At 44.5% G+C, this 23,419-nt stretch overlaps 1 long non-coding RNA gene and 1 pseudogene across 1 annotated transcript in view; one reads left to right on the top strand and one right to left on the bottom strand.

Annotated features, from left to right (window-relative positions):
- LOC149127863 (uncharacterized) overlaps nt 1-23,419 on the top strand; it is a 29,144-nt gene that overhangs the window by 1,880 nt on the left and 3,845 nt on the right. The window lies entirely within an intron of this gene.
- On the bottom strand, nt 20,480-20,952 carry LOC100339297 (large ribosomal subunit protein uL11 pseudogene; annotated as a pseudogene).

Raw genomic sequence — 23,419 nt, 5'->3', positions numbered from 1 at the left:
CTCTGCCTTTATTTTATTTTATTTTATTTTTTATTTATTTATTTTTTTGAGAGGCAGAGTGGACAGTGAGTGAGAGAGACAGAGAGAAAGGTCTTCCTTTACCGTTGGTTCACCCTCCAATGGCCGCCACGGCTGGCGTGCTGTGGCCCGCACACCGCGCTGATCCAAAGGCAGGAGCCAGGTGCTTCTCCTGGTCTCCCATGGGGTGCAGGGCCCAAGCACTTGGGCCATCCTCCACTGCACTCCCGGGCCACAGCAGAGAGCTGGCCTGGAAGAGGGGCAACTGGGACAGAATCTGGTGCCCCGACCGGGACTAGAACCTGATGTGCCGGCACCGCTAGGTGGAGGATTAGCCTGTTGAGCCGCGGCGCCTTTAGAGGACTGCAAGTCACGTGACAAAGGGTGGCCACACGGGGAGGGATGAAGAGCTGAGGCTGATCATGGAATCCACCTGTCCGTCCACAGGCATTTCCTACTTCCTCATACAAAATATGCTCTCCCCTCTCCCAACTTGCCCCCTTCTACTCTCCTCCCACCCCATGAAATAGGATGAGACATCTGCTAAGCTACCGAAAGGAACATGGCTTCTGATGACCTCTTTGGAAGTGTCTACAGGAATGCTGAGAAAAGGGAGGGCATCGCAGAGGGCACAGCCAAAGACATGGAGAGCGGTGGATGTGGAGAACTGCATGGAGCGAGAGACTAGGCAAGGGGCATTCCAGGGGAAGGCCTGGCAACGTCGGACCAGGGCGTTCCGTTTTTCTGGACTGCTGGCTGCTGTGTGGCTACACTTCTTTGCTCTTTCTAATGGAATGTGTATTGCAGCTGCTCTGGCTCACCCTGTGTGCTGGGAGTATTGGCACTGTAAACCTTTAAGTCAAGTGTCAACATATCCACACCAGACACAGATCATGGGATCCTAGACTTTAAGCCAGAAGCTATGGTAAGATGAGACTTTGGGCTGTTAGGGTCAGGGAGAGGAGCTGGGTAGAAAGTTTTATTGAGTACTGCTGGGAACTGGGATTAGGTACTTCTTTGTATTAGGTAAGCTTGCAAAGGATCCTTCCCCCAGGAGCCCAACCTTCTGTTATCTGTGTGGAGGAAATTATAAGCAATGCTAACACTGTCTTCAGTCTATATTTGCCTGACATACACATTGGCATCTAAAAATTTTTAAGTATATTTTATTTTTGAAAATTTTTATTCATTTTTTTAAAGGCAGAGAGATAGAGGGAGAGAGGTCTTCCATCTGTTGGTTCACTTCCCAAGTTCCTGCAACACCCAGGGCTGGGCCAGGCTGAAGCCAGGAGCCAGGAACTCCATCTGGGTTTTCCACAGGAGTGGCAGGGACACACGTGCTGGAGCTATCACCTGCTGCCCCCAGAGAGTATATGTTAACAGGAAGCTGGGTCCAAAGTGTGGGAGAGAGGACTTGAACCAGGCACTCTGATGCAGGATGTGGGTATCCCAAGTGCTGTCTTAACCACTGTGCCAGACGTCCACTCCTGTATTTTGTTTTTTAAGCATCGGTTTTAATGAGGGGACATGTAACTTTGACTTTTTATTCGGTGTTAGGATGAGGCTTCACACCAGTTTGACACGGACCAGGGAAAGCTCAGCATGTTGATTTTTCCTTCCAAATCAGGACTGGGAGAAGATGAGGAGACAGAGAAAAATCTAGGGTGAGGATGGTAGTGTGATGTGATAACATTCATACTGGCCATTGTCTTGATAAGAATAACAAGTGGGGGCCAGTCCTGTGGCCTTCTGGGTAGAGCCACCTGCAGTATGGTATCCTATGTAGGTGCTGGTTTGAGACCCGGCTGCTCCACTTTGAGCTATCTCTCTGCTATGGCCTGGGAAAGCAGTGGAAGATGCCCAAGTCCTTGGGCCCCTCTGCCTGCATTGGAGACCTGAAAGAAGCTCCTGGTTTTTTTGGATCGGCCCAGCTCCAGCCATTGTGGCCATTTGGGGAGTGAACCAACGGATGGAGGATCTCTCTCTCTGTCTCTGTCTCTGTCTCTCTATAATTCTGCCTTTTAAATAAATAAATAAATAAATCTTTTTCTTAAAAAAAGAATACTTTTGCTTTCCCAAGTGTCCCTAAATGCTGTTGCAAACTATAAATAATTTGTGATTCAATAAAAATGTAACTTGGTGCTTTTCTTAAAAAAAAAAAAAGAGAGAGAATAACAAGTAGTTTTGAGCATACCTTGTGACTGAAGTGGTTCTAAGGACTTCACATGTTTTAGCTTCATGATACTATAAGGCAAGTACCACCCTTGCTCTCCCATGTTTTTTTTTTTTTTTTTGGTGAGAAACTGAAATAAAGAATTTAAGAACCTTATCTAAGGCCACAGAGATAATAAATGACAAGGTTGGGATTTGAACCCTGGGCAGAATGATTCCACATCCATACACTTAACCACGATGCTTTTCTGTCCCAGTGATTCCAGGAAAGTCCCTGCTCGTGAAACAGATTTATGATACGAAGCAGAGGTCAGCTCCAGAAAATACATGCTTCAGTTGTTTAAAAATATTTAATAGGACGTTTCCTCTGAGAAACAAGTGTAGGCTATTATGAAAGATATGTGAAAAACACAAGACAAGAAAAGACTATAATGAAGCTAAATATAACAGCAAAAGATACCAAGCAGAATACTTGAAACCAGGGAAAAAGGGATTCATGTAGTAAGAGAAACACTTGGGAAATGGTTCAAAAGCAAGCATCAAAGAATTAAAGCCTAAAGGGGCCGGTGCGTGGTGCACTAGGTTAATCCTCCGCCTGCGGTGCCAGCATCCCATATGGGCGCTGGTTCTAGTCCCGGCTGCTCCTCTTTCAGTCCAGCTGTCTGCTGTGGCCTGGGAAAGCAGTGGAGGATGACCCAAGTGCTTGGGCCCCTGCACCCACATGAGAGACCGGGAGGAAGCTCCTGGCTCCCGGCTTCAGATCAGCGCAGCTCCAGCCGTTGCGGCCACTTGGGGAGTGAACCAGTAGGTGGAAGACTCTTCTCTCTGTCTCTCTCTCTCTCACTGTCTGTAACTCTGCCTGTCAAATAAATAAATAAAACCTTAAAAAAAATAAAGCCTAAAAATGATAAGCTAAACATTGATGTCATGTCTTGAAGATCCCAATTCTTTGAGCAACAATTGTTTTGAAGGAAAAACAACAAAAGTACAGTATAATCAGGGAAGTAAAGAAGATAAAAGTCTTTATTCAAAGAAAGCATTCAGCTTAAAAATTAATGAGTCTATTGGTTAGGAATAAAACTAACCAATGATTGTATTAATTATCTGTTGTTAAGTAGCATTCTACCTTAAAACCTAGCAGCATAAGATAACAAACACACATTATCTTGCCTTGTTTATGAGAGTCACGGATCTGGGGGACACTTACCTGGTTGATTCTAGAATCAGGCTGTCAGCAGGGGCTGCTGTCATCCACAGGTAAAGTTCTACATTTGATAACTAAAATATTTAATGCAAAATGAAAAAAAGAAAAGATAACTTTGAAAGAAATAACCTACAATAATTCTTCCTTATGTGCAGTTGTACCTTCCATTGTTCTAGCTACCTGTGGTCAGTTGCGGTCTAATGGAAAGTTCCAGAAATAATTCAGAACTTTTAAGTTGTAGACTGTTATCATGCCATTCCACTCTGTCCCACCTGGAGCATGAATTCCTCTTTTGTCCAGCATATCCATGGGGTATGCACTACCCTCCCGCTGGTCACTTTGTAGCCATCTTGGTTATCCAGCGGACTGTCACAGTGTTAGGACCACAGTGCTTATGTTCAAGTAACCCCTGTTTTACTTAATAATGATCTTAAAGCACAGGTAGTCACACTGGCAATCTTATTACAGTATATTATTATAATTATTTTTCATTTTCCAAAAAGTTTTTTTTTTTAATTTCAGGGGTGGGGAACCTTTGTTCTGCCAATGGCCATTTGGATATTTATAACATATTTGTGGGCCATACACAATTATCAACTTAAAAATTCATCTGCTCGGAGCCAGCGCTGTGGCACAGGGGGTTTAAAGCCCTGGCCTGAAGTCCTATCATTCCATATGGGCGCCAGTTCAAGTCCCGGCAGCTCCTGTTCCAATCCAGCTCTCTGCTATGGCCTGGGAAAGCAGTAGAAGATGGCCCAAATCTTTGGGACCCTGCACCTAAGTGGGAGACCTGGAAGAAGCTCCTGGCTCCTGGCTTCAGATCGGCGCAGCTTCGGCCGTTGTGGCCATCTGGGGAGTGAACCAGAGGATGGAAGATCTTTCTCAGGCTGGCGCTGTGGCTCACTATGCTAACTCTCCGCCTGCAGCGCCAGCACCCAGGGTTCTAGTACGGGTCAGGGCGCCGGATTCTGTCCCAGTTGCTCCTCTTCCAGGCCAGCTCTCTGCTGTGGCCCAGGAAGGCAGTGGAGGATGGCCCAAGTGCTTGGGCCCTGCACCCCATGGGAGACCAGCAGAAGCACCTGGCTCCTGGCTTCGGATCAGTGCGGTGCACCGGCTGCAGTGTGCCAACTGCAGTGGCCATTTGGGGGGGGGTGTGTGAACCAATGGCAAAGGAAGACCTTTCTCTCTGTCTCTCTCTCTCTCTCACTGTCTACTCTGCCTGTCCAAAAAAAAAAAAAAAAAAAAAAAAAAAAAAAAGAGAGAGAGAGAGAGAGAGACTTTTTTCTGTAACTCTTTCTTTAAAACAAATAAAATCTTTTTTTTAAAAAAGTTCGCTTGCTATAGGTTTATTGAATTCCAAGTCCTTCCTGTGGTTGCCAGACCAGATGATTTTTGGGCCTTATATGGCCTGCGGGATGGACCGTCCCTACCTCTGATTAAAAGAGACGGGGTGGGGGGAGTGTGGGGGAGTGAGAGAGGGAGGGAGAGAGCACGTCCATTTGCTGGTTCACTCTGCAAATGGCTGCAATAGCCAGGGTGGGGTCGGGCTGAAGCCGGGAGCCTGAAACTCCATCCGGGTCTCTCACGTGAGTGGCAGGGACTCCAGTACTCGAGCCATTATCTGCTGCTTCCCAGGAGCATCAGCAGGGAGTTGGCGTGAAAGTGGAATCGTGAGGCCTCGAACCGGCACTTACCGTGCTGTGTCACAGTGCCCTCCCCTGTTCTAACTATGCTATTTTATGAGTTATTATTGTTAATCTTGTACTGTGCCTAATTTATAGATTAAACTTTATCAAGGTTATGTGTGCATAGAAAAAGCACAATGTGAATAGGAATTGGTACATCTATGGTTTTGGGCATCTACTAGGAGTGTTGGGGCGTAGCCCCAGTGGATGTCCATGGTTAAAATGGAAAAATAGTGGAATACATGTAGTGAAAACACCTGCTAACTAAACAGTGTAGAGAAAAAGTGACGTTTTCATACTAGGTTACCTGCGAAGCATTGGCCTAACAATTCTTTATGTATTCACTCATTTGTTAGGGTTTTTTAGGTTGTCAGTGACAGTGACATGACCCTAATTTAAGCAAAAGAATTTCTTGGCTGGTGCCGCGGCTCGCTAGGCTAATCCTCTGCCTGCGGCGCCGGCACACTGGGTTCTAGTCCTGGTCGTGGCGCCGGATTCTGTCCCGGTTGCTCCTCTTCCAGTCCAGCTCTCTGCTGTGGCCCGGGAGTGCAGTGGAGGATGGCCCAGGTCCTTGGGTCCTGCACCTGCATGGGAGACCAGGAGGAAGCACCTAGTTCCTGGCTTCAGATTGGCGCAGCGCACTGGCCGCAACGCGCCAACCGTAGCAGCCACTTGGCGGGTGAACCAAGGAAAAAAAGGAAGACCTTTCTGTCTCTCTCTTTCACTGTCTAACTCTGCCTGTCAAAAAAAAAAAAAAAAAATTCCTTGGTTTACTCATCAGAGTTGTTCAAAGTGTGGATAGATGTGGCCAGCCTAGGGGGACGCATGTGTCTCTCACTCAATTACAGATTCATGTGCTAGTCCTTTTATAAGTCATAAGACAAGGGGACCCTCACACTGTCAGCCTTTCAAACCAGATGGAACTGGACAGTCAAAACAGGATTCTTCTTTCACGGATATGGCAATAGTTACATAAATTCAAAGCATTTCTTTCCCCTCTGTTATGGCGATTTCTTTTTCTCTTAGCTTTCTAACAAACTGTTTTTCTAATACTCTCTTTTTTTGAGATAAGCTCGCTTTTACTTTTTGATCTTTGCTTTGCAATATGGTCTAGTAACTTTTATTATGAAATACACTTAAAAGGAGCCTATAGCACATAGGTTTAATTTGAAGAATCATGATGAAATGAGCATATATTACTCATTGTCTATGTAAAGAATGCTCCCAGAGCCTTGCAGCTCCTCTAAGGATATCCTTCACTTCTAAGGTACCCACTGGCTGGATTTTGGCTTGCTGTTGCTGCTGCCTTTCTAGTTTTACTACACACCTTGCGTGACCTATGTGACTGTGAGAACATTACTTACCCTCCCTGTGCGGCAGTTCCCTCATCCCTAAAGTAGGATGTAGTGAGAATCCCCATCTCGCAGAGCTGCCGTAAGGATGACATGAGTTCATAAGTTGCAGGATCCAGCTTGATGAGACTGTAGCCATCGTGGTCATAAGCAACATCCTGCCCTGTAGGTGACCCTGACAGTCACCCCAGACTCTGTGGGACAAAGACATGAAGATAACCTGCCACTCTTATCTGACACCTGGACTACCTCGTAGGAGTGTTAGTATCCTTGGAGAAAGTCCAGGTGCCCTTGGGTTAGCCACAGGCTGCCTTTGTGTATACAGCACCTTCCGACCGTGTTGTGTGAGGGTACCCTTGTCTTATGACTGCCCAAGACTACACTTCTGTCCCTAAGCTCCCGAGAAACTGGACTCTGCATAATTTATGGGTTTGTCCCCCTGTTTCTACCACAGTGCTTTCTACCATTGGTGGCTGATTCTTCTACACTGAGTTTTTCCAAAACAAATTTGTACAAGGTACAGACTAGTGCTTGGCACAGAGCAAGCGCTCTGACATAATTAGTTCTTATTCATTCCTAAATAGTACGTGATTTGTTTTGCTTATTCTTTGAGCTATATATAAATGGAATCATTCTGCACATATCCTTCTATGACTTACTTTTTTGCCTCAATGCTCTGAGAGGTTTAGCCATTTTGATAGATTTTTGTAAACACTTCATTCTTTTTTTTAACTGCTTTGTAGAATTCCATTGTATCAATATGCCCCAGAGTGTCCATCCTATTCTTGATGAATGTTTGGGTTGTCTTTCTCATTTTCTTGCTGTTATGAATGATGCATAGTTTTTATGCACATGTCCTGGTGTGAGTGTGCTGGAGTCCCTCTAGGCAGCATACCTCGGAGTGGAGCTGCACAATCATACGACAGGCACATTCTCTATCTTTCTTGGCTCACCATCTTTCTTTCCCATTTCCCAGCTCTTTGCCTCACTATGCTGTGTTCTGGGTATCTTCTTCAAAACAACTGTGGCCAACTGGCACCCACAGGGCCGATGGCGTCTCAGACAGTGGCTTTACATGCTAAGCCACAATGCTGGCCCCACTTTCTGGCTTTTTGACAGCATTTCTTTTCTTTTTTTATAGAAAGCTTTTATTTAATAAATATAAATTTTGTAAGTGCAACTTTTGGATTATAGTGATTCTTCCCCTCATACCTGCCCTCCCACCCCCAAACCATCTCACCTCCTATTCCCTCTCCCATCCCATTCTTCATCGAGATTTGTTTTTAATTATCTTTATATACAGAAGATCAACTCTATACTGAGTAAAGATTTCAACAGTTTGCACCCACACAAAGTGTAAGTACTGTTTGAAGACTAGTTTTACCGTTACTTCTCATAGTACAACTCATTAAGGACAGAGGTCCTACATGAGGCGCAAGTGCACAGTGACTCCTGTTGTTGATTTAATAATTCACACTCTCATTTATGACATCAGTGATCACCTGAGGCTCTTTCATGAGCTGCCAAGGCTATGGAAGCCTCTTGAGTTCACAAACTCCGACCTTATTTAGACAAGGCCATAGCCAAAGTGGAAGTTCTCTCCTTTCAGAGAAAAGTACCTCCTTCTTTGATGGCCCCTTCTTTCCATCGGGATGTCACTCACAGAGATCTTTCATTTAGGTCATTTTTTGCCACAATGTCTTGGCTTTCCATGCCTGAAATGCTGTCCTGGGCTTTTTAGCCAGATTGAATGCCTTAAGGGCTGATTCCGACGCCAGAGTGCTGTTTAGGACATCTGCCATTCTATGAGTCTGCTGTGTGTCCTGCTTCCCATATTGGATCATTCTCTCCTTTTTAATTCTGATGATAGCTTTTTAAAATTTTTTAAAAATTTTTTTATTTATTTGAAAGAGAGTTACAGAGAGAGGTAGAGACAGAGAGAGAGGTCTTCCATCTGCTAGTTCAATCCCCAGAAGGCCGCAACTGCCGGAGCTGTGCTGATCTGAAGCCAGGAGATTCTTCCATGTCTCCCACGTGGGTGCAGGGGCCCAAGGACTTGGTCCATCTTTGACTGCTTTCCCAGGCCATAGCAGAGAGCTAGATTGGAAGAGAAGCAGCTGGGACTAGAACTGGTGCCCATATGGGATGCCAATTTTTCAGGCCAGGGCTTTAACCCACTGTGCCACAGCGCCGGCCACTGATGATAGCTTTTCTAACAGGGGTGAGGTGCTATCTCTTTGTGGTTTTATTTGCATTTCTCTGATGGCTAGTGATATTGAGTGTTCATATATTTATTGGCCATTTGTATTTCTTCTTTTGAGAACTATCTGTTCAAGTGCTTTGACCAATTCTTAACTAGATTGTTTGTTGTTAAGTTTTTTGGATTCTCGGTATTATCTGGATCTTAATTCTTTGTCAGACGAGTAGGTTGAAAGTCTTTTCTCCCATTTTGTTGGAAGTACCTTCACTCTATTGATTGTTTCCTTTCCTGTGCAGAAGTCGCTGGGTTTGAGATAATCCCATCTGTCCAGCTTTGCTTTTTGTTGCCTGTGGTTTTGGGAACTTCTCCAAAAAAAAAATCATTGCCTACACCAGTGTCTTGAAGAGTTTCTCCTGTTTCCCCTGGCAGTTTCAGAGTTCAGTGTCTTCTATTTTGTCTTTGATCCATCTCTCATTGATTTTTGAATATGGTAGATAGATAGAGCCAGTTTTATTCTTCTACATATCATATCCAGTTTTGCCAGCACCATTTATTGGAAAGACTATCCATTCTCCAATGTATATTCTTGGCACTTTTGTCAGAAATCTGTTGGCTGTATGTGCATGGATTAATTTCTGTGTTCTCCATTCTTTTCCATTGATCTATGTGTCAGTTTTTATGCCAGTTCCATATTGTTTTAATTACTATGGCTTTGTAGTATGTTTTGAAATCAGGTAATGTGATGACTCTAGCTTTATTATTTTTGCTTTGGATCATTTTGGCTAATCTGGGTCTTTGTGATTCCATATAAATTTTAGGATTATTTTTCTAATTCTCTAAAAATGTCTTATATTTTGTTGGGGATTGTTTTATATCTAGAGATTTATTTAGGTAATATGGACATCTTAACTATTAATTTTTCTAATATATTTACAAGGAATACCTTTCCATTTTTGTCTCCTAGATGATTTTTTTCCCCAAAGAAACCTTTTATTTAAGGAATACAAACTTCATGCATTTAATAAGTACAATTTTAGGAATATAGTGATTCTTCCCACCATACCTGTCCTCCCATCCCACTCCCATTCCTCTTCTCCCCCTCCTCCCATTCCCAGTCCCATTCTCCATTTTCAATTAACTTTATACACAGAAGACCAACTCTGTACTAAGAGTTCAACAATTTGCATGAAAGAGAAAAAAAAAACCATCCCTCAACAGTTGAGACCTGGGCTGTTCAAAGTCACTGTACCAGATGATTTCTTTAATTAGTGTTTTGTACTTTTCATTGTAGAGATCTTTTACTTTTTTGATTAAATTTATTTCCCTAATTGCTCTTTCTAAAACTCCCAATACTATATTGAATAAATGGGAAAATGGGCGTCATTGTCTTGTTCCAGGTCAGGGGAGTGCTTCCGGCTTTTCCCCATGCAGTATGATGGAAATCTAAACATCTGATTCACAAAGTCGCCACTGCAGTAGCCAATGTGTTTTTAAAAATGATTCATCCTGCTGACTCCCTCATTCTCTGTAATTTAAATATTGAACATTCTTTTTTTCTGTTATATATTTGAGAATTCCAGTATTGCTTCCTTCAACAAATACTGAATGCCCTCGAGTATGTCCCAGGTCCTCCTCAAGAGCTTTAGTGTGAATGAACCAAGCAAGACCCCCGATCCCATGGCATTCACATTCCAGATGAGTATACAAGCTCAGGATATCGGCTGGCGCCGCGGCTCACTAGGCTAATCCTCCGCCTTGCGGCGCCGGCACACCGGGTTCTAGTCCCGGTCAGGGCGCCGGATTCTGTCCCGGTTGCCCCTCTTCCAGGCCAGCTCTCTGCTGTGGCCAGGGAGTGCAGTGGAGGATGGCCCAAGTGCTTGGGCCCTGCACCCCATGGGAGACCAGGAAAAGCACCTGGCTCCTGCCATCGGATCAGCGCAGTGCGCCGGCCGTGGCAGCCATTGGAGGGTGAACCAAGGGAAGGAAGACCTTTCTCTCTGTCTCTCTCTTTCTCACTGTCCACTCTGCCTGTCAAAAAAAAAAAAAAAAAAAAAAGCTCAGGATATCATTGCTGGTCTCTTGTTGTTCTAATGGGCTCCTTGGTAAGTTATGATGTAAACAGGTGAACCATGCTGAGAAGTGTAGTAGGTAGTATTTTGTATTTGGTTGCTTTATTTGAAAGACAGAGCTACATATAGGGCAAGGCAGAGAAAGAGATCTTCCATCCACTGGTTCACTCCCCAGATGGTGACAACAGGCAGGGCTGGGTCAGGCTAAAGCTAGGAGTTTCATCTGGGTCTCCAGTGTGGGCGAGAGGGGCCCAAGTAGTTGGGCCATTTTCCACTGATTTCGCAGGTGCATTAGCAGGGAGCTGGATCAGAAGTGGAGCAGCTGGGACTTGAACTGGTGTCTGATATGGGATGCCGGCATTGCAGGTGGCAGTTTAACCTGCTGTGCCACAACACTAGCCCCTTGATTACCAAGTTAGTCAGCTTTTCATTACTACAACGAAATACCTGAGGCAACTCCCTTTATAAGGAGAAAATGTTTATTTAGCTTACAGTTGGGGGAGAGGGAAGTTACACTCCAAGATGAGGTAGCCTCTGATGATGGCATTCTTACTGTTAGAATCCCAAGGTGGCACAGGGCACGAGGCAGCGAGGTCTGTCTATGGCTATGTAGGCTTCTATAGCACCGTATTCAGATTAAGTTTCCATCTTAGTATCATATTATTGGATTTTATTTAACTAAAAACGTTAACAAATGTATTTATTTGAGGCAGAGTAAGATTGAGAGAGGAGAGAAGAAGAGACACAGAGGGAACACCCTGATCTCCAAATACAACATCTGGGGCTGGGCTGGGCTGGGACCAGGAGCTGGGAAGTCAATCCCGGTGTCCCAAGTGAGCGACAGGAGCCCAATTACTTGAGTCCCACTGCTGCCTCTCAGGGTCTATATCAGCAGGAAGCTGGGTCAGGAGTTGGAGCCAGATATGAAACCTGGTATTCTGATGCGGAGCATGGGCATATTTTCTTGTTTTGAAATTAAGCATTTATTTATTCAAGAGGCAGAGGGATGGGGGTGGGTAGAGAGTAGATAGATGATAGCCAGACATATAGATAGATAGAGCTTCCATTTGTTGATTCACTCTGCAAACGTCCAAGAAAGCCAAAGCTGGGTTGAGGCCAAAGCTGGGCACCAGGAACTCAATCCTAGTCTCCCACACGGGTGACAGGAATGCAACTGCTTGAGCCGTCACCACTGTCTCCAAGAGTCTGCATCAGCAGGAAGCTGGAGTCTGGATCTGCAACTAGGAATCACAACCAGATACTCTGATATGGGATGTGTGTGTGTGTGTGTGTGTGTGTGTGTGTGTTTTAAAGATTTTATTTATTTACTTGAGAGGTAGAGTTACAGACAGTGAGAGGGAGAGACAGAGAGAAGGGTCTTCTGTCTGCTGGTTCACTCCCCAAATGGCCGCAAAGGCCGGAGCTGCGCCAATCCAAAGCCAGGAGCCAGGAGCCAAGAGCTTCCTCCAGGTCTCCCACGTGGGTGCAGGGGCCCAAGCACTTGGGCCATCTTCTACTGCTTTCCCAGGCCACAGCAGAGAGCTGGATTGGAAGAGGAGCAGCTGGGACTCGAACTAGTGCCCATATGGGATGCTGGTGCTGCAGGCAGAGAATTCACCTACTGTGCCACAGCACCGGCCCCGTGGGCAGTTTTTTTTTTTTTTTTTTAAGATTTTTAAATTTATTTCTTTGAAAGGTAGAATTACAGAGAGAGAGAGGGAGAGACAGAGATAAAAGTCTTCCATCTACTGGTTCACATCCCAAATAGCTGCAATGGCTAAGGCTGAGCAGATCCGAAGGCAGGAGCCTCTTCTGGGTCTCCCACATGGGTACAGGGGCTTGAGCATTTGGGCCATCTTCCACTGCTTTCCCAGGCCGTAGCAGAGAGCTGGATCAGAAGCAGAGCAGCCAGGACTTGAACTAGCACTCATATGAGATGCTGGTGCCGCAGGCAGAGTCTTAGCCTACTATACCACAGCACGGGCCCTGGGATGTGGGCATTTTAATTGGTGTCTTAACCACTAGACTAACCACTCACCCTCGTCACCTTGGATTTTAAACTTCTGTATGAATTTGGGGGGTCAAATATTCAAACCATAACAGTTGCTGATATCCTCAAGTCAAAATATTAAAAAATCATGACATCTTAATTTTACTGCTTGGAAAGGTTAATGAATTGTATCTGGGTCAGAAGATTCAAAGTAGATGGGGCTAAGTGTGTATAAATCTTTTGTGCATATAGTGGAGAAAAGGATTTGGACTCATTAAACACTGACTGCTAGTCTCACTCGTGCAGCAACGTGCAAGGTGCTTTGTGTATATACTGTTCTTGAGCCCTGATCCTCCTCCTAGACAAATCCCATGGCATGGATGTTAGCTCTGTGTTCAGGTAAACTACAGTGTGGTGGAAGCAGCTTGCTAGCCCCTACTGCTTTTTCCCATTCCTCAATAGCAGTAGGTATTTTCAGTTGGTAACGTGATGCTTAGCCTAAAGACAGGATTTTCCTTCCCATCCCTTGCAGTTAAGTGTGGCCATATCACTATGGCCAGTAGAATTCAGAGTTCAAGTATCAGATGACGGCTTATGGCAAACTGCCCTAAGGATGGCTGGCATAACAGGCTTCTTATCCCTCTGCCTATTCCTTTTTCCATCCTGGGATGTAGATACTGTGTAGATGTGATCATGGGGCCATGCTCTAGGCAAGGGAATTGAGGCTGAGAGGAGTCAAGTCCCTGAGGACTTGGGTCAGCCACAGCTTCATACCAGCCTCTGACCATGTATCTCTGAAGTTGTATAGCAGAGAAAAAAACATCTGTCCTCTTTAAGGTACTGCTGTTTATTTTATTTTTTTACTCCTGAAGTCTGCCATCAAATTTAATCCTAGCCTGTATATTGAGGATTATGTAATTTACCCAGAGTATTATGCCTGGGCAGAGTGTGAACCACGTAAGTCATTCGGCCGACTACATGATGGCATTTGGTAAGATGGTTGGCTTTTAGCGTTCCTTTAACTTCCACCCACTTTACCCACTTAGCTGGCATTTCCCCCCCAGTCTGTAAATCCATGTGCACTTCCTCCTTCAGGCTGGCCTCCTCATAGCCTCTCGTTCATGCTGCTTTAATGAACGCTTCTAGGTGCAGTCTGGAGATTGAACACCAGGCTGTCATTGAAAGACTGAGGCATATTTCAAGCAAGAGAGAGAATTAAAGGTAGAACCTAGAGGTATACAGGATTTAGCTGGATGGGGAGCAAGCAAGGGAGTAAAGACACAGAGGTCCCATCAATTTTCTATGCAAGGTGGGTCCCTGGGCAATATATTATGTCTCCCAGTAATTAAATTTTATGTGCTAGGAAAACCACATTAACAGCATGAAAGCAACCAGGAATGGGCCACAACTTTAAGGGTAATGAAACCTTTCAAGAGTTCACTTTGCCTCCATTAAGTCATTTCAGAGGCTGTGAAGACAGCATAGAATATTGCTGCAGGATATCCTGGACTTTGCCCTTACAATTAATTTCATGCTAAAATGGGTATCCGAGCAGCGTTAATATGAACTGGTGATTTAAAAATCCCCTTTCCCATCTTATTTCATTTCTATCTATCATTCTTATTTCCAGCTTAAATACTACTATGCACATTGATGACTGAGTCTTTGGGCTGATTTTTTTAAATTTAGAAAAGGAAGGAGTTACTTTTGGATGGTTTTTAAAAACTTTCTTTATCCTCTTTTTTTTTTTTTTAAGATTTATTTGAAAGGCAGAATTACAGAGAAGCAGAGGCAGAGAGAGACACATTCCATCTGCTGGTTCATTCCCCAAATGATTGCAAAGACTGGACTTGGGCCGATCCAAAGCCAGGAGCCAGGAACTTCTTTCGGGTCTCCCACATGGGTGCAGGGGCTCAAGCACTTGGGCCATCTTCTACTGCTTTCCCAGGCCATAGCAGAGAGCTGGACTGGAAGAGGAGCAGCTGGGCTTGAACCGGTGCCCATATGGGACGCTGGAACTGTAGGCAGCAGCTTTACCCACTATGTCACAGCACTGGCTCCTATTTATCCTCTTTCGATACAGCTTCTTAAATAACTCATGTAATGCTGAGTTCAGAAATCTGCCTCTACTCAAAGTGTGCATGTGGTTGAAATTTTTCGTGGGTGACTGCCCCATCTCTCCAGAGTTGTGGGTGATAATAGGATAATTCTGAGAGGCTTACTTTTGGTACCAACAGACATAGCTTGAGCATGTAACTCTCTGCTGCCTGCTACTTGCTGACGTCTCTTAGCTCAAGAGGGAGAAAGAAAGGCTCAGGGTGTGTTTGAAGGTAACTGATTATTATTAATCCAAATCATTCCTTCACAGAGTGGGACCGATGACCCTTATTTGGTATAAGGACTTATGGTCAGTTTAGAAGATGTTAACCTGAACAAAGGTACTCCGATTTCTTGGTTCTGGAACTTTCCAGGGTCTGTAATGTGCTCACATGTGTTGTGACTAATTTGAGTGGAGGGAGTGCCTTCCCAAACTTTGATTCCGGGACCCATTTTTAAGTGAGCAGCTCACAAAAATGAGGCTGCGTGGAGACTCCTTGAGTAACACTGAACCACGTGATTAAGAGGTTTTGGGCTGTGTTGAAATGAAGGCTTGGACGCTAAGCACGTGACTGGTGCTTTCAGTAGTCTGCTCTTTGAGATCAGACCACGTCTGAGTATAGACAATTTTAGTTTTCCGCCCAGATATGCCACAGAGATCTCATTGCAACACCTGTATGTTATAGGTCAAGGAAGAGTAGGGCAGGGAGGTCAAGTTGCTCAAGGTTGCGTGCAAGTTAGTGATGAGCTGACTCTCAGAGCCCGCACTGCTGCCTTGTTGAGTGTGGTGAGCTGCAGGGGACACAGTGAGTTGGGTTAGTGGAGCCAATGTTTGTGGTAGAGCGAGCTGTGGGAATGTGCTCGATTAGTGTTGGTGGGGGGATATCTCTGTTACATTTCATCAATAATTCCTTGGGTGGCATAGTCTAAATGCCTTACCATCTTGGTCATTGAAATTTAGACAAATCCTAATTTGTCAATTTCATCTTAAAATATGCAGCCCATGTTTAATTTTTTTTAAAAAAACCAATTTTTATTTATGAGAGGCAGAGTGAGTGAGCTCTCATCCTCTGGTTATTTCTATTTTTAAAGATTTATTTATTTGAAAGGCAGAAAGGCAGAGGCAGAGAGAAAGAGAGAGAGAGAGGTCTTCCATCTGCTGGTTCACTTCCTAGATGGCTGCAATGGCCAGAGCTGCACTGATCTGAAGCCAGGAGCTTCTTCCAGGTCTCCCACGCAGTGTAGGGGCCCAAAGACTTGGACTATCTTCTCCTGCTTTCCCAGGTTATGTCAGAGAGCTGGATCAGAAGTAGAGCAGCCAGGACTTGAACCATCGCCCATATGGGGTGCTGGCACTGCAGGCTTTACCCACTACGTGGCAGCGCCGGCCCCACTAGTTAGCTTCTAACTGGTATCGTTAGCGTGTTCCCCACCATGTTTTACTTGTTGCTGCATTACAAATAATATCAATACAACACACAATTGTTTTGTTGCTGTGGGTCAGGAAATCCAGCCGTGGCTTACTTGGGTCTTCTCCTGTGGGATCTGTCTTGGGTGGTTACAACAAAATATTGTAGACTGGTGGCTTATAAACACACTTTTTTTTTGTTTGTTTGTTTGTTTGTTACAGTTCTGGAAGCTTGGAAGTCCAGGATCAAGGTGCTGGTACATGCTGTGTGTGGTGAGGGCTCACTGCCTTTGTAGAGGGATGCCATTTTTTTTTTCTGACTGTGTCCTCACATAGCTGCCATCTCCTTTATAAGGGCTCAAATCCCATTCATGAGGAGCCCACACCCAAATAGCATCATGTTGGGGATTAGAGTTCAATATGTGAATTTTGAGGGGAACATTCAGTCTATGGCAGGGGGTCTCTTGTAAGTTTGCATGCAGGATGTTGACCAGGGATGCATGCTTTTTTTTTTTTTTAAGATTTATTTATTTGAAAGACAGAGTTACAGAGAGAGGTAGAGACAGAGAGAAAGGTCTTCCATCCACTGGTTCACTCCCCAGATGGCTGCAACGGTCAGAGCTGTGCCCATCCGAAGCCAGGAGCCAGGAGCTTCTTACGGGTCTCCCATGTGGGTGCAGGGACCCAAGGACTTGGGCCATTTTGTACTGCTTTCCCAGGCCATAGCAGAGAACTAGATTGGAAGAGGAGCAGCAGGGACTAGAACCGGCACCCATATGGGATGCCGGCACTTCAGGCCAGGGCTTTAACCCGCTGTGCCACAGCGCCGGCCCCCAGGGCTGCATTCTTATCAAAAGGCTGGACTGGGAGGGATCCTCTTCCAAGTTAGATTGTGTGATTACTGAATGAGTCAGCTCCTGGGGGGCTGTTGGATTGAGGGTCTCTGTTCCTTGCTAGCGGTCAGCTGGAGGTCACCTTCAGTTCCCTACCACGTGCACCTGTTCTGTGTGCCTCATCAGAGCAACCACACAGATAATGTGTGAACCCAACAGAAGTCAGTCTTTTGTATTATAACCACATCCCAGAAGTGGCATCTCGCTACTCTTGCTGTATTCCCTTAATTAGAAGTGAGTCATTAGGTCCAGCCTACACATAGAGGAAGGAGTGAAAACCTGGAGGCGGGATGATTAAGGGCTATGCCAGCAGCTGCCCACCACATGCCAATGTCTTCTTAACAGCTCATACAAAATGTCTTAGTCCAGGCTTCCAAGGCCTTGCTATTTCTGCAGAAAACTACCCAGGGAAGAGTCTTGAGTGTGAGTTGTAGTCATAATTGTAACTGTTGTGACTGTGTGGCTAATTTTCCCTGCTTGGCTTTCCCTCCTTTGGAATCAGTGCAGAGTGATTGTAACCGTATTGGGATGGCAAACTGGGGGCTTCCTTCCCATTAACTCATCCTCTGTCCCCCATCTCTCATTCCTTCAAGGAAAGCTGTAAAGCTCAGGTCTTTAACTTTCTTATTCTCTGCAAATAACTTGCAACTGCACAGAGAAAGTAGATGAATCAGTTGTGATAACTCTTAACTCTTGGAAAGGATGGGAAATCATTTCTTTTGTTTAGCTCTTCTCTAGTAAATTATCTCCTTTTTTCTTCATATCCCTGTGAATCAGTATCTCTGAGGACACCCCAGTAAGTAGCCCTCTGTCTTTCTACCTGGGTGCTGAAGAATTTGAAAAATAAACCAAAGAATCAAGACAGAAGCTGCAGCATTGTGGTGGGCAGAGCTGAGCTGGATGATGTGACTTGGTGTTTGGGCCAAATGGGCCTCAGAGCTGACCCTGGAGCCCGTCCTGGGCACTTCTAGATAGAAGCCTTACCAAGCTAACATGACAGCAGGGAGGAGCAGAGTTGGGTCAAGGTTGCCCATTTCTTTGTAAGTTTATTGATGAAATGAGCTGTTTGTTCTCCACTGTGATGGGATAAGTGAAGGAGTGCAGGGTAGCTTAGGAAACACTAAATTGAGATTTACCTACAGAAAGGAGACACCTGGAATGGGGAAAGCTCCTCCACCGACCTCTTCTCACCTCCTTTCCATTCTCATTAGCTCCTTTTTCTTTAGTCAATAAATACACTTCCGTATTCACCATCTTAACACAAATGCTTCCCTGAGTCATCCTCCGATTTTCTGCCCTGTCTGTTCCCTCCTGTTCACAGCCATGATTCTTGAGAATGTAATCTGAGTTTTCAGAATCCGCTTACCCATTTCTCACCCATGTCTCAAGCCTATGAGTTCTGACTTCTGTTATCACCGCTGCATAGGAATTGCTTTGGCAGTGGCCACCATTGACTTCCTCCTTGTCTAAACAAATGGACCTAGGTTAGTCTTAATTTGACCCAGCTTTTCTTCCGTGTTTGATGCTCACAGTCTCTCTATCCCCTGAGAAAAGATGAATTTATGTCTGGTACTCATTGCTGACTTCTTCCTCTCTGTTCACTAGTGATGCTTCCCTGGGCTTTTCTCTCCAATTTTATTAGTTCTATTCTATTTGTCCTACAAGGGTGTATTTCTTTTCTTTAAGCTGTGTCACCTATTACTAGTTATGCCTGAGTCCAAACCTCTGTCCTGAAATCTATATGCATGTGGTACATTTCTTGCTGGGTAACTTCGTTTGAACACTCATGTGTTTTTCTTTTTTTCTTTTCCCCCAAACAAACCTTTTATTTAATGAATACAAATTTCATAAGTATAAATTTAGGAATATAGTTATTCTTCCCAACATACCTACCCTTCCACCAACACTCCCACCCTTCCTTTTCCTTCCTCGCCCCTTCCCAGTCCCATTCTCCATTAAGATTCATTTTCAATTAACTTTGTACACAGAAGACAAACTCTATACTAAGTAAAGATTTCAACAATTTGTGCACACACACACACAAAACTGTTTGAGAACAAATTTTGCTGTTAACTCTCATAATACAGCTCATTAAGGACAGAGGTCCTACATGGGAAGTTGTTGCACAGTGACTCCCATTGTTAATGTAACAATTAACACTCTTAGGTATGATGTCAGTGACCACTCAAGACTCTTGAAATGAGCTGCCTAGGCTATGGAGCCTTTTGAATCCACAAACTCCATCAGTATTTACAAAGGGTATAAGAAAAGTGGAAGTTCTCTCCTCCTTTTAGAGAAGTAACTTCTTTCTACTGGGGTCTCACTCAAAGAGGTCCTTTATGTAGAACACTTTTTTTGCCACAGTGTCTTGGCTTTTCATGCCTGAAATGCTCTCATGGGCCTTTTAGCCAGACTAGGATGTCTCAAGGGCTGATTCTGAGGTCAGAGTGCTACTTAAGAGTGAGTCTACTATGAGTCTGCTGTGTGGACTGCTTCCCATGTTGGGACATTCTCTCCTTTTAAATTCTATTAGTATTATCAGACACATGATTCTATTTATATGATCACTTTAACACTTAATCCTACTATATTTTCACTTTAACACTTAATATGATCACTTTAACACGTAAGATGGCACTTTTACCATGCAGCTTAATGGGATTTGGGGTCCCATGACAAGTTTTTAAACTGTACCCCTAGAAGTAAATCTGTAGGAATGTATGAAGAACTATGCAGCTTTACAGTTACAAACTTACTCTTCCCTCTCTTATTTCCACTCTTATTTTTAAAATGAGATTCATCCTCAGTTGACTTTATACACATATGATTGACTCTGCTAAGAGTTCAATAAATATTATGAAAAAATAACATAAAACTGTTCTTCGACAGTCAAGATAAGGGACACTCAAGCAATTCCTTCTTGAAGTGTCAATTTCACTTCTACAGATTTCATTTTAAGGTGCTCTGTTAGTTCTCACAGATCAGGGAGAGCATATTGGTATTTTTCCCTTTGAGTCTGGCTTATTTCACTAAGTATGATGTTTTCCAGATTCATCCATTTTGTTGCAAATGACTGGATTTCTTTTTTTTTTTTTACCCCTGTGTAGTTTTCCATAGCATACATATCACGTAATTTCTTTATCCAGTCTTCCATTGATGGGCATTTAGGTTGATTCCATGTCTTAGCTATTGTGAATTGAGCTGCAATAAACATGCTGGTGCAGATGACTCTTTCATATCTGATTTCATTTCCCTTGAGTAAATTCCCAGGAGTGAGATGGCAAGGTCATATGGTAGGTCTATGTTCAGATTTCTGAGGTGTCTCCATCCTGTCTTTGTTGTTGTTGTTGTTGTCAGATGATCCTTTATTGAAACAATTCCTCCGTACTTGTTAACTAGCCGGACGTTCCACTGCACCACTGTTGATCTCATGAGGGTGGCGGCCATCCACATTGCAGCCCACAGACTGGGTGGTCCCCAGGATCTCTTTAATGGTTCCGGAGAGTTCTCTGGCTAAAGATTGGTGGAGCATCTGCCGGGCAATGTTGACGGTCTCATTGAAGGTGATGTTTCCAGTGTTTGATGTTCTTCTGTCTCTGGCTGGTTCCTTAAGGGCTTTGATGATGAAGGCAGAGGCAGAGGCACCACTTCTATCTTGGCGTGTCTGTTCTGAATGGTCAGTTTCACAGTAATCCTCAGCCCCTTTCAGTCCTCAGTTGCCTTGGCGATGTCATCACCAACCTTTCTCAGAGACAGGCCCAGGGGGCGGATCTTGGGGGCCAGGGCAGTTGTGGCACCGACCTCGTGGCTGGTGCACCACAGGTATATGACTTTGATCTCATTGGGATCAAACTTGGGTGGCATGGTGGAGGTGCCTTGTGTCAGATGAACCTGGATTTGGGACGACTGAAGACAGTTGCACCTTGGCCTCCTCCGAGCCGAATACCAAAAGCCATACTGCCTTCCATTGTGGCTTTACCAGTTTGTATTCCCACCAACAGTGGATTAGTGTACCTTTTCCCCCACCTCCTCTCCAACATTTGTTGTTTGTTGATTTCTGTATGAAAACCATTCTAACTGAGGTGAGGTGAAACCTCATTGTGATTTTGATTTGCATTTCCCTGACAGCTAGTGATCCTGAACATTTTTTTGTGGGTTTGTTGGCCATTTGGATTTCCTCTTTTGGAAAATGTCTATTTAAGTCCTTTACCCATTTCCACCACTCGGGGCAGAAGCTGTAGTGTAGCAGGTAAAACTTACACCTGCAGTGCCGGCATCCCATGTGGGCACCAGTTTGAGTCCTGGCAGCTCCACTTCCCATCAAGCTCTCTGTTACATCCTGGAAAAGCTGTAGAAGATGGCCCAAGTGCTTGGGGCCCTGCACCCACGTGGGAGACCCAGAAGAAGCTCCCATCTCCTGGTTTCGGATCAGCCCAACTCTGGCCACTGGGGCCATTTGGGGAGAAAACCAGGAAATAGAAGACCTTTCTTTCTACAGCACTACCTCTCAAATAAATAAATAAATAAAAATCTAAAAACAAGTCTGCTCCTTGGTATCTAATATGCCTGTCTCTCATTTACCCATGTTTTCTCTACTCACTCATTGAAGGACCTGGGGGAGATAGTGGGGCCTCTCCTGGAGAGTTTACCGCTTTGTAAGGAAGTGCCTTAATAAAAAAATCCGTGATGGCTCTGCTGTCACTGCACTCAATTATGTATGCACAGGTGTCTCTTTTATAAGCTCTGTGACAGAGGAACTATGTCTTATTCATCTTTATGTCATTTTACCTAATATTTTGTGGGATTCAATATATTTTTGTCAAATCAGTGAATGAATTATCATTACTAACACATCTTAGATAAGAAGAGAAGAGGGCCTAGAACTGAGTTTTGGAGACTTGTGACGTAACAAGGCAGGGCAGAAAGGGGTGAGCCGGCAGACAAGTGTGAGGAGGAGATGCCGGGGAGGCTGGGGGCGCAGGAGGACAATGAGGGAGTGTGGCTCCCAGATGCATGTCTCGGCAGAATGGTTGGGTCTGAGGCTGAGCAGTACCGAAAGGCTTCCATTCCCTGAAGGTGCCCTGCTGTTTGGTATATCTGTATTCTGAACATTTGGTTCCCTCTGCCTGTAGTGTTCTTCCTTTTCTTCCTGAAAAAAATCTTCTTCCTTTATCTCATCCTCAAAGAATTAACTCCAACAACAGTTCTTTGTGAAGTCTTCCTGTCTTCCCTAGAGCGTCCTCTGTACTCTGCTGTATCTCATATTTGCTTCAATGATTGCCTCTTGGTAGGTTCAATTACCTATTTATGTGGTGTCTCTTTTCCTATTTTATAAACTGTGACAGCAGGAACTATGTCTTATTAATCTCCATATCATTACATTTAATATGTTGTGGGTTCAACAGATATTTATCTTTTCTTTTGCTGGAGGGAAGAAGGGTATTGTTATTTACATGGTATGATTCAATGAAGCAATATTTATTTATTTATTTATTTATTTTTTATTTTTTGACAGGCAGAGTGGACAGTGAGAGAGAGAGACAGAGAGAAAGATCTTCCTTTGCCGTTGGTTCACCCTCCAATGGCTGCCGCGGCCGGCGCGCTGCGGCTGGCGCACCGTGCTGATCCGATGGCAGGAGCCAGGAGCCAGGTGCTTTTCCTGGTCTCCCACGGGGTGCAGGGCCCAAGCACCTGGGCCATCCTCCACTGCACTCCCTGGCCACAGCAGAGAGCTGGCCTGGAAGAGGGGCAACTGGGACAGAATCCGGCACCCTGACCGGGACTAGAACCCGGTGTGCCGGCACCGCTAGGCGGAGGATTAGCCTAGTGAGCCGCGGCGCCGGCTGAAGCAATATTTATAACTAAATACCCACTGATATCACATGCACACAACTATACTCTCTCTACATATTGACTTCCACAAGGGAGAGAAAACATGATATTTGTCTTTCTGGGCTTGGCTTATTTCCTTAGCATAATGTTCTCTAGTTCCATCCATTTTGTTGCAGATGTCAGGATTCTATTTTTATGGCTGAGTAATATTCTGTCATGTATCTATACATCACATTTTCTTATCCAGTCATCAGTTGATGGACATCTAGGCTGATTCCATGCCTTAGCTACTGCGAATTAAGCTGCTATATCAACAAATGTCTGTGAAATCAGCGAATGAGCTATCCATTGTTCTCCCCTAATCCTGTACATGCGTAAGAAGTGAACAATAACAGTAATGGAAGGTGCTTCGGACGCTAACAGCTGATGACTGAAGCTAGCCTTGGCTTCTCCTCTGTTCTCATTGAACTTGGATATCACACTCTCATGAGCCAGTTCT

This window comes from Oryctolagus cuniculus, chromosome 2, assembly GCF_051225735.1.
Source record: "Oryctolagus cuniculus isolate XC-2025 breed Fujian yellow rabbit chromosome 2, ASM5122573v1, whole genome shotgun sequence".
Taxonomy (NCBI): Eukaryota; Metazoa; Chordata; class Mammalia; order Lagomorpha; family Leporidae; genus Oryctolagus; species Oryctolagus cuniculus.
Note: the sequence above shows the minus strand (reverse complement) of the source record. Positions and strands in the feature narration are given on the sequence as shown.